Consider the following 12320-nt stretch of genomic DNA (forward strand, 5'->3'; position numbering starts at 1 on the left):
GGCAATTTAACACATCAATGTAAGGGGGCATAATAAACTAAGCTATACAGTATGAGCAAAGTCATAGAGATAGAAAACTATCAGCCAGTGAACTAGCACTTTATTAGTGCCCATTGTATATCACAGCTTGTTCAGTCATTCCTAAATTGATGGGCATCCCCTCAATTTCTAATATTTTGCCATCATACAAAAGGACGGCTATACATATTTTTTTACATGTGGGTCCTTTTCCCTTTTTTAGGATCCCTTTGTGATACAGACCAAGTAAGGGTATTACTGAATCAAAGAGCATGCCCAGTTTTCTACCCCTTTGTACATGGTTCCAAATTGCTCTCCAGAATGCTTGGATCACTTTATAACTCCACCAATTTTAACTGTACCAATTTTACCAAATCTTCTCCAACATTTATCATTTTCCTTTTATGTCATATTAACCAATCTGATGGGTATGAGATGGTATCTCAATTTTTTTTAAGTTGCATTTCTTTAATCAAAAAGAATTGTAGCAGTAAATTAAGTAGAATACACAGGATGACTGCTAGCACAGGTTCTTTGATCTGCTTTACTAAAGGAAAGCAATTTTAAAGGGGTCAACAATATTTTAAACATAGATGGATAGATAGATTGATAGATAGATAGATAGACAGATAGATAGACAGATAGATTGATAGATATCATTCACTTGGTTCAGCACCCTGAACTTCAGAAAATAAAATCAGAAATTACAAGCAGACCAAAAAAAATTAAAACAGCGAAAACAAGACAATTCAACAAACCTACAGGGCTTCTAGTTTTCTGACCATTACATACCATGTTTCCCCGATAATAAGACACTGTCTTATTAATTTTTTTTGACAGAAAAACACCAGAGGGCTTATTTTCAGGGGAGGGCTTATTTTAATGAACATTGACAGCAATTTTAATAAACAGGTAAATGTGAACAAAAAAATGTACCTTTATTCAATAATGAATTCAATAAAGAACAGGATGACGCGCTTACTGCTGCAGCTCTGATTGGATGCAGCTCGGAGCGCGGCGTGCATTTCACGGGGGGGGAACGGTGCATACAGAGGGTACTGTAATGTAGCATGTAGCGCAGGGGATCACCTTCACTGCAGTAGCAATCTCAATAGGGCTTATTTTGGGGGGAGGGCTTATTTTAGAGGAATCTTACACAGTAAGGGGAGGGCTTATTTTCGGGATTGGTCTTATTATCGGGGAAACACGGTATATACATAGTCAGCTACCAGAGAGAAGCACAAACATCTGCATTTTCAAAACCATGGGGTTCAATGGTCTCATTTGGCCTAATCACATAACTCTTCCCATAAGTGTGCCACAAAGAAAAAGTCATTACAGGATGCCTATTTGACCTGAGCTATGCTGAAGCATGTGGTGGTTTTCAGAACTGGATTCTACTGCTTCCTCTGACTATGGTAAGCACTTGGGGATTCCTGGTGTTGGTTTTTGCTTGCCCTTCTACATTGGGGATCAGGATCTCCTGCTGGTTTTCCTGAGGTGGGGCTTACCATTGACTTGCTGTTAGCTTGCTTCCTATACAGTAATGTGCTCCCTTTTACCTGAATGAGATGAACCTTTCTTGGCAATCCTCCAATGCTCCTGGCCTAAAAGGTGACCCCAACTTTTCTTTCTACTGACTCTGATGCTATTTGTTCTGGGGCTCTGTTTTATGATTCTTTGGAGGTAAATATTGGAGAGTTACATCAATTTGCTGCTTTCTTTAATATCTTAGCTAACAGAATTATAATCACAATGTGAGCTTTCCTTTTGCATGTATGTTCTGCAGTCACATCAGTCATGTCTGACACTTTGTAACCCAATTTGGGTTTTTTCTTGGCAAACACACTAGAGTGGTTTGTCATTTCTTCATCCAGTTCATTTTACAGAAGAGGAAACTGAGACAAAGAGGATTAAATGACTTGCCCACGTTCACACAGCTAGTAAATATCTAAGACCAGATTTGAACTCAGGAAGATGTCTTTCTGATTCCAAGTCCAGTGCTCTATACATTGTGCACAGGTGATATAGTGCAGGGGCAGAAAGAGATACAAATTTTAAGAGAGAGCCAGTAGTGGATTTGGTTTGCTTTACTATATTTGCTTATATGGAGAGATTTATTGGTTTGGGGGGAAGTAAGAGAAAAGGAGAGGGATAGTGCTAGTGCTAACAAACAAAGGAAAGAAATGTAAGAATCAATAAATCAATAAAAATGTACAGATCAGAAAGTGGTTCAGAAGGGAATACAGAGAACTGTAAGTATTTAAGCTAGCATGTCAAGTTTGAAAATTTATTTTTTAATATTAAAGCTATATACAGTGCAGATTCATTACTTAATATGTAGACCATTTTTTATGCTCAAAATTGTATTGGAAAATCTTGAATTCATTGAAGTTTATTAGGTTCATAGCATTAAAAAGAATGTTAAAACCCCTTTAAATAGTACTGAATGCCACTTAAATTCAGTGTTCTGCTCACCTAAAATGATTTCCTTTTTGTTATAGTTGACTGATTTCATAGTAGTAACATGTAAGAGTTGAGAATTTAAGATAAATATATCAGGAGCTCTATATCCACAATAAGCTAACAAAAGATATATTCTATTTAGTTGCCACTTTCCTTCTGATTTCTTAAGTCCTATTTTATGCTGTAAAGATAATTTTTATGTGAAGCCAACGATAGTGAGATTTAATTCATGTAGTTGAATTTCAAGAGGGGAAAAAAATTCCTCAGGTTTGCAAATAATCAAACAATTCTGAAGGACACCAATCAAGGAGAATGTAACATGTGCTTTATAAACAAATGTTCCCTTATGGGAATATCTTTCCATTACAGCAATATTCAGGATACAAATTATAGTCTAATAATGTTTGTAAAGTTTTATTGAAGATATGACAACAGGATATGCGGCCCTTAGGTCAGAAGGTGTCCAACGTGCCACTAAGAAAGGACGGAGGACAATTAGAAGGAGCTCCAGTAAAAGTGACATGGCTGAGCCAAAGCCAAAAGAGAGCTCAGCTTCAGACGTATCTTGTGACAGCAGAACAATTCAATTTTGTTAAGGTAAATATTGCATAGGAAACTAGAATGTAATGTCTATGAACAAAGTAAACTGGATTATTAAAATAGGAAATGGAAAGATTAAACATGGATATCCTGGGTGTCAGTGAACTTAACTGAATGTGAATGGGTGAACTTAATTCATGTAATCACTACCTATGTTACTGTGGGCAATCATAGTCAATAAAAGCAGTATTGGGGTACAGTTGCAAAAATGACAAGATGATATATATTCCAATCCAAGGAAACCATTCAAAATCACAGAAATACAAGTCTACACTCCCACTACTGACAATGAAAAGGCCACATTTCATTAATTCTATGAAGACTTGCACCTCCTAGAAAGAATAACAGAAAAATATGTCACAATTGTTACAGAGGATTGGAATGTTAAAATTAAAAAAAAAAGACTTAATAGATAATTGGAAAAACAGAAATGTTTGAGCTTGGAGTACAAAATAAAGCAGAGCAGAGGCTAGTGGGATATTGTCAAGATAACTCAGTGGTTATAGCAAACTCTTATACAGCAACCCAAAAGATCTTTTTTTTTTTTTGGCCTTTATTAATTTGTTTACTTTTAGTTTTCAAGATTAATTTCCATAATTCCTTGAGTTTCAAATTTTCTCTCCTTCTTCCCCTATCCCCCCCACCCCCCACCATGGTGGCATACAGTCAAGTATAGTATCTGCTAGTACTTTCACATTAGGCTTTAGTCAGGTTATAAAGAAGTATTGTATCCAATGGAATCAACAATGGGAAAGAGGAAACAAAAGCAAACAAGAAAAAGAAAAAGAGCAGGTATTTTGCTTCAGTCTGGGTTCACACTCTGTTCTTTCTCTGGATGTAGACATCTCTCTATCATGAGACTTTTGGGGTTGATTTATGACCCTGGATTGCTGAGAAGAGTGCAGCCTATCAAAGTTGATCGTCACACATACGTCGTGTCTAATTGTGTACAAATTTCTCCTGGCTCTACTCTTCTCACTCATCATCAGTTCATATAAGCCTCTCTAGGTAAAAATGAAGTCCATCTGATCCTTGTTTCTTATAGCACAATAGTATTCCATAACATTCATATACTACAACTTGTTCAGCCATTCCACAATTGATGGGCACCCCCTTAATTTCCAATTCTTTGTCACCACAAGAAGAGCTGCTATAGATATTTTTGTACATATGGGTCTTTTTGCCACTTCTATGATATCTTTGGGATACATCACTAGAAGAGGTAGTGCTGAGTCAAAGGGTATGAAATTATTTATATCCTTTTGGGCATAATTCCAGGATGCTCTCCAGAATGGTTGTATCAATTCACAACTCCACCGGCAATGCATTAGTGTTCCAATTTGTCCACATCCTCTGCAGCATTTGTCATTTTCCTGTTTTTTCATCTTAGCCAATCTGACTGGTAAGATGTGGTACCTCAGAGTTGTTTTAATTTGCTTTTCTCTAATCAATAGTGATTTAGACCATTTTTCACATGCTTATAGATACCTTTAATTTCTTCCTCTAAAAACTGCCTGTTCATACTCTTTGACCATTTATCAATACTTCTATTCTTATACATTTGACTCTATTCCTTGTATATTTTAGAAATGAGTCCTTTATCAGTGACATAGGTTGTAAAAATTCTTTCCCAATTTTCCACTTCCCTCCTAATCCTGGTTACATTGGCTTTGTGTGTATAGAAGCTTTTCAATTTAATGTAATCAAAATTATCCATTTTGCATTTTATAATGCTTTCTAATTCTTGTTTGGTCACAAAGTCTTCCCCTCTCCACAAATCAGACAGGTAAACTATTCTTTGCTTTCCGAGATTGCTTGCAGTATCAGCATTTATACCTAGATTATGCACCCATTTACACTTTATTTTGGTGTATGGTGTTAGATAATGGTCTATGCTCAGTTTCTGACATATTATATTCCAGTTTTCCCAGGCACTTTTGTCAAATAGTGAGTTCTCATGCCAAAAGCTGGGGTCTTTGGGTTTATCAAACAGAAGATTACTGTAGTCATTGACTGCTGAGTCTTGTGTACCCAATCAATTCCATTGATTCACTACTCTATTCCTCAGCCAGTACCAAGTAATTTTGAGGACTGCTGGTTTATATTACAGATTAAAATCTGGTATAGCTAGTCCACTATCCCTGGCATTTCTTTTCATTACTTCCCTTGATATTCTGGACCTTTTGTTCTTCCGAATGAATTTTGCTACCATTTTTTTTTTTTTGGCTGTATAAGGTAGTTTTTTTTTTGGTAAATTGATTGGAATGGCACTAAATATATCATTTGATTTAGGTACAATTGTCATTTTTATTATATTAGCTCAACTCAGCCATAAGGAATTGATGCATTGCTAATTAGTTAGATCTCACTTTATTTGTGTGAAGAGTGTTTTGTAGTTGTGGTCATATAGGTCTTGGGTTTGTTTTGGCAGGTAGATGCCCAAATATTTAATAATCTCTACAATAACTTTAAATGGGATTTCTCTTTCTAACTCGTGCTGTTGAATTTCATTAGAAATATAGAGGAATGCCGAGGACTTATGTGGGTTTATTTTATATCATGCAACTTTGCCAAATTTATTGATTGCCTCAAGTAGTTTTTTACTTGATTCTCTAGGATTCTCTAAGTATATCATCACACCATCTGCAAAGAGTGCTAGCTTGGTCTCTTCTTTGTCTAATTTGATTCCTTTGATTTATTTTCTTCTCCAATTGCTATTGCTAACATTTCTAGTACCAGACTGAACAATAGGGGTGATAGTGGACACCTTTGTTTCACCCCTGATCTTATTGGAAATGCTTTGAGCTTCTACCCTTTATATGTAATACTTGCTGATCGCTTTAAAGAGATGCTACCTAATATTTTAAGGAAGGTACCCTTTAATACTATATTTTCTAGTGTTTTTAATAGGAATGGATCAGGGTGGCCAGGTGGTACAGTAAATAAGAGCAACGACCCCAAAGTCAGGATAACCTGGGATGGAATCCAGGCTCAGACACTTACCACCACACCCAGACATAACTGGCCATGTAACCTTGAGCAAGTTATGTAACCCTAATTGCTTAAAAAAAATAAGAATGGATCTTGTATTTTCTCAAAAGCCTATTCTGCATCATGAGAGGGGAAGACTTTGTGATCAAACAAGAATTAGAAAGCATTATAAAATGGAAAATTGATAATTTTGATTACTTAAATTGAAAAGCTTCTATTAATTAAATATTCAATTAAATTGAAAAATAATAAATAATCATATACTTTTTTCTAGCTTTATTGTTGATATGATCAATTATAATGATGGTTTTCCTAATATTAAAACATCTTTGCATTCCTGGAATAAATCCTACCTGGTCAAAGTGTATTATTCTTGTGAGAAGTTGCTGTAGTCTTTTTGCTAATATTTTATTTAACATTTTTGCATCTATATTCATGAGGGAAATTGGTCTATCATTTTCTTTCTCCATTTCATCTCTTCCTGATTTAGGTTTCAGTAACATATTTGTGTCATAAAAAGAATTTGGTAGGACAACTTCTTCACTAATTTTCCCAAATAGTTTGTAGAGTATTGGGATCAATTGTTCTTTAAATGTTTGATAGAATTCACTAGTGAATCCATCTGGCCCTAGAGATTATTGTTTAGGGAGCTCACTGATGATTTCTTTGATTTCTTTTTTGAGATGAGGTTATTTAAATAATTTACTTCCACTTCAGCTAATCTGGGCAACTTATATTTTTGTGAATCTATTTCACTAAGATTGTCAAATCTATGTGTATACAACTGAACAAAATAATTTCTAATTATTGTTTTAATTTCCTCTTCATTGGTGGTATATTCACCCTTTTCTTTTTGGATACTCGTAATTTGGTTTTCTTCTTTTTTTTTTATCATATTGAGTAAAGATCTATCAATTTTATTGTTTTTTCCCCACAAAACCAGCTCTTAGTTTTATTTATTAATTCAATAGTTTTCTTAATTTCAATTTTATTAATCTCTCCTATGGTTTTCAGTATTTCTCATTTAGTATTTCATTGGGGATTTTCGATTTGTTTTTTATTTTTCTAGCTTTTTCAATTGCATGCTCAATTCATTGACTTCCCTTTTCTCTAATTTATTCATGTATACACTCAAGGATATAAAACTTCCCCTAAGAACTGCCTTTGCTGCATCCCACAAATTGTGGTATGTTGTCTCATTGTTGTCATTCTCTTGAACAAAGTTACTGATATTTTCTATGATTTCTTGTGCTACCCACCCATTCTTTAGAAATAAATTGTTTAGTTTCCAATTAGTTTTAGTCTGTCTTTCCATGGCCCTTTATTGCATATGATTTTTATTGCATCATGATCTGAGAATGATGCCTTTATTATTTCTGCCTTTCTGCACAGAATTATGAGATATTTAGGTCCTAGTCCATGGTCAAATTTTGTGTATGTGCCTGAGAAGAAGGTATATTCCTTTTTATCCCTATTAAGTTTTCTCTAGAGATCTATCATACCTATCCTCTCTATAATTCTATTCACCTCCTTAACTTCTTTCTTGTTTATTTTGAGGTTGGATTTATCAAGTTTAGAGAGGGGAGATTAAGGACCGCCACTAGTATATTTTTTCTTCCTCTAATTCCCTTATCTTCTCCTCTAGGAATATTTATGCTATAACACTTGATGCATTAATTGGTTAAGTAATGATATTGCTTCATTCTCGATGTGGCCTTTTAGCAGGATGTAGTTTCCTTCCTTATCTCTTTTAATTAGATCAATTTTTGCTTTTTCTTTATCTGAGATAAGGATTGCTACCCCTGCTTTTTTTTTTTTTTTACTTTAGCTGAGGCATGGTATATTTTACTCCAGTCGATCATGGTTTTTAATCCATTCTGCTATCAGCCTCCATTTTATTGGAGAGTTCATTCCATTCACATTCACAGTTATGATTCTTTTCTGTTTCTTTCCCTCCATCCTATTCCCTCCCCTGTTTATCCTTATATATTCTCCCCTTCTCCTTCCCCCTCCTTAATAGTTTTCCTTTTGACCACCACCTCTCTCAGTATTTCCTTATCAGCCCCTCTCAATTTTCCTTCCCTTTCCCCCTTACTTCCTCCCTCCTAAACACCCCCCCCCTTTTATAGCCCTTTCCCCCTCCTACTCCCTGGGGGATACTTTTATACTTAATGAAGTATGTGATTTCGTCTTCACACCAAGAGTGACAGGAACAAATTTCATGTGAAGCTCCTCTCCCTCCCCTCTTTCCCTCTGTTATGATTCGTTTTGCATCTCTTCTCAATAGAGTCCTATACTTAACTGGTTGTGTTATTCCCTCCTTGCACCAGAAACAATGAGGGAAACAAAGCTCATATAATACTCATCTCCTTCCCTTCTTTTGTTCTGCTCTATTATTTTTATGCCCCTTTGTGTGGCATAATTTACCTTTTTCCACTTCATTCTTTCCTCTTCTTCCATTGCAGTCCTTTGTAGCCCTTAATAAGATTTTTTTAACGTCATTTTGTGTAATTTATACTCATACCCTCTTCTTCTCTATAAACAGTTTGTTCTTATTAAAGAACAGGGTGTTTGTGTGTGTGTGTGTGTGGGGGGGTGTTTTTCTTGTTTACCTTTCTATGTCTTTCTTGTGTCTTGTAATTGGAGGTTGAATTTTCCAGTGATCTCTGGCTTTTTCATCAGAAAGGTCTGGAAATCTATTATATCATTAAATGACCATCTCTTTGCCTGGAAGAATATGTTCAGTCTTGCTGGGTAGGTGATCTCTGGTTGTAACCCTAGCTCTTTTGCCTTTTGAAAAATTGTATTCCACTACCTCCTGTCTTTCAGTGTAGAGGCTGCCAAACCCTGTGCGATCCTCACTGTGGTTCCTCGATATTTGAATTGTTTCTTTCTGGCAGCTTGAAGGATTTTCTTTTTTACCTGGTAGTTCTGGAGTTTGGCCACAACATTTTGAGGACTTTTCAGTTTGGGACCTCTTTCAGAAGGTGTCCATGGATTCTGTCAATTTCTATTTTACCCTCAGGTTCTAGTATCTCAGGGCAGGTTTCCTTGATCACCTCTTGAAGAATGTTGTCTAGGCTCATTTTTTTCATCATGATTTTCCTATAGGCCTATGATTCTCAAATTATCTCTCCTGGATCTGTTTTCCAGGTCAGTTATTTTTCCATTGAGGTATTTTACACCTTTTTTTTTTCTAATTTTTCATGTTTGTTGTTTTGTTCAACTATTTCTTGGTTCCTCATAGAGTTATTTGCTTCAATTTGGTTGATTCTAGTTTTTAGCAAATAATTTTCCTCGGTTGCTTTTTGGAGCTCCATTACTATATCACACTTTTTTTTTTCTTAATAAGGAGCTGTTTTGTTCATTATATTTTTTTCTAATTTTGCAATTTTGATTTTAAAAGAATTATTCATTTTGTCTTCTATCTCTCTTGTTTGATTTTCAAAGTTCCTTCTGAGCTCATCTAGGAAAGCTTTCTGTGCTTGGGACCTTGTCCCTGTTAATGCTTCAGCTGTGGGTATTGAGTCAACATTGTCTCCCTCTGAATTTGGTTCCTCCCTCTGAGGATAGCAGGACTCCAAGGTCTTTGTCTTTGCAGTCTAGTTTCTACCCATTTTGAGGCAGGACCCTAGCCACACCCTTCCTCTAGGGTTCCCAAACCTTTACTGTTTAGGGTTTTTCCCTGGGGCAATAATTACTATGGTTTTTTTTTGGGGGGGGAGGGGGCATTTGAGCAGCCAGGCTTCACTCTGCCATCCTGGTCCTTGGAGGTCCTGATAGGGGTTTTTTAAATTTCTGGGCTATGAAGTGGTAGTCCTAGGAGTATTTGCTGCCCCTTCCAAGGGCCCTGCTCAGACTCTTACCCTGCTCAGTCCAGTCCCAGCCCTGCAGTGATAGGTCTGGTAGTCGCCCTTGTGGTTGGTGGGACAATTTGCCCCACTCATATATCAGTCCTCTGCAAGCTACTCTATCATCTTCCCAGACTGCCTTTCTTCCCCAAAAGCTCTTATTGCAAAATTCCTTCTTCAATTGAAGAAAGTAGGGGAAACTATCGGACTATATAGGTATGACCTAAATAGCATCCCTTATATACATGACATGGAAATGATGACCAGATTTAAGGAATGGGAACTGAGAGACAGAGTGGTTGAAGAACTATGGGCAGAACTTTGCAATATTGATTGGAAGCAGCAAGAGAAAAACAAATTTTTTTTTCAAAGAAGAAGAACAAGAAAGCAGAATGGCTGCTCAATGAGATTTTACAAATAGCTGATTAAAGAAGGAAAGTGAAAGTCAAAAGAGAAAAGGAAAGATGTACCCAATTGAATGCAGAATTCTAAGAGCATAGCAAGGAGAAAAGAAAGTTTTCTAAATGAAAAATGCAAAGAAATAGAAGAAACCAACTGAATGAGACAAGAGATCTATTCAAGAACATTAAAGATATCATGGGAACATTTCATACAAAAATAGGCATATGAAAAAAGAAAAATGGTAGGGATTTATCAGAAGTAGAAAAGATTAAGAAGTAGCAGAATACACAGAAGAATCATGTAAGATTTTAAAATCTTCTATAACTAGACAGTGTAGTTACTAATCTAAAGCCAGACATCCTAGAGAATGAAGTCAAATGAGACTTAGGAAGCCTAGCTAACAATAAGGTGAAGGTGACAGAATACAAGCTGAACTATTTAAAATCCTCTAATCCTGCATGCATCTGCCCACTCCAAGAATGACATATTTAAGCAACTCAGCCAAGAGGCATCTAAGCAGCTTCTCCAGACCACCAGATTCTGGACTCTGCTGCAAGGCTTGTGATACCTGCTTGCCTCCTTATGTTTGCCTCTATGGTCCTGGGCAGACAGTACAATAATTAGGTGTTCAGTTTCCCAAAAACTTTCTGTAGAAAATCATGGGCAGTGGACCATGATTACAGTGAGAAATGTTGAAGAGAACACCTTTAGAGAAGCTTGACCAGGGTGCCACCAATTTGAGACCCTCCAGATCAGGACTTAATCTGAGTTCCTCTATGTTGTCTTGTTTGATCAGTAGTAGCTATCTTTCCATTTCTCTTCTGCCTCCTGGCAAGTAACAGAAAACCAGCATCACAGCACCATTGGAATTAAGCCCGCATATGTACCCCCACAGACACCATAAAGTTCTTTGGGGCTGACACTACTGCCTGCATCGCTGACTGCTTCTGTCCTCATTGACCTCTATGACTATCAAACAGCTCTACATCAAGGGATCAGAATATGGGAGCATTGGGAGCCACCTCGTGGTAGACTGCACCACAGGGACATTAGCAGTGAGTAGCTCAACCCACAAATGTGGTGAAGATATATTTCCAGGTCCAGACTCATGGAGGTGGCAGACAGAAATACCAGGGCACAGCAGATGCCTATAAGACTAATGCCCCAGAGGAGGGGCTTTAGGGCCTATGGAAAGGAACTTCATTCAATGTTGCCCATAATGCTATTGTCAACTGTGCTGAGCTGGTGTCCTCTGATCTCATCAAAGATGCCCTCCTGAAGGCCCATCTTGACTGATGAACTTCCTTATCACTTCATATCATCCTTTGGGATTGGCTTCTGGACCACCCTCATTCATTACCTTTTAGAAATGGTTAAGATGAGATACATGAAATCTGCCACAGCCAATGCTAGACACTGTACTCTCACCAGCCTTTGGAAGGAGGGACCCCAAGCCTTCTACAAAGGGTTCATTCCTTCCTTCCTTCACTTGGACTCCTGGAACCCCAATTTCAAAATCTACATTTCTCCCTTTCCTCAAAACACTGCCTCAGGGAGTTTCTCTCCAGTTCAAGGGCAGCACCCCTAGCAAAATACTTATCTTTCTTCCTGATATGGTAGTCAGCTACACCTATCGAATTTATTCATTTGAACCAGTTGTGTACTGGCAGAACTGGCTGTGTACTGGGTCATAAAGATATTTGCTACTCACTGACCTGTCATACGTATCCTAGACTTAGGCATATATATACTCCCTTAAGTTTATCTTGTCTAACAAGACATTGATGGGGACAGACTGGGTATTTCTCAGTATATGACAGTTAGTTGCCTTAGTGATGTTTCAGGTCTACGACCACAGATCCATATAAGCCTTCTCCCCCCTCCTTGGAACCCCGCCCCCGGCTATTTCCCAGAGAATTCTGGGTAAAACACCTGCACAGTAGACACTAAAAGTGCATGTTCCTTTAAGAACTCAACCACTCCATAATCCTG

The 12320-nt window shown here is 37.1% G+C and overlaps 1 pseudogene; it reads left to right on the plus strand.

Annotated features, from left to right (window-relative positions):
• Positions 1–2922: 2922 nt before the first annotated feature.
• On the plus strand, positions 2923–11916 carry LOC138161202 (dicarboxylate carrier SLC25A8 pseudogene; annotated as a pseudogene).
• The last annotated feature ends 404 nt before the right edge of the window (positions 11917–12320 follow it).

Source organism: Petaurus breviceps, unplaced genomic scaffold (genome assembly GCF_028583685.1).
Source record: "Petaurus breviceps papuanus isolate PSGF00001 unplaced genomic scaffold, PetGlider_PUasm1.0 184, whole genome shotgun sequence".
Lineage (NCBI taxonomy): Eukaryota > Metazoa > Chordata > Mammalia > Diprotodontia > Petauridae > Petaurus > Petaurus breviceps.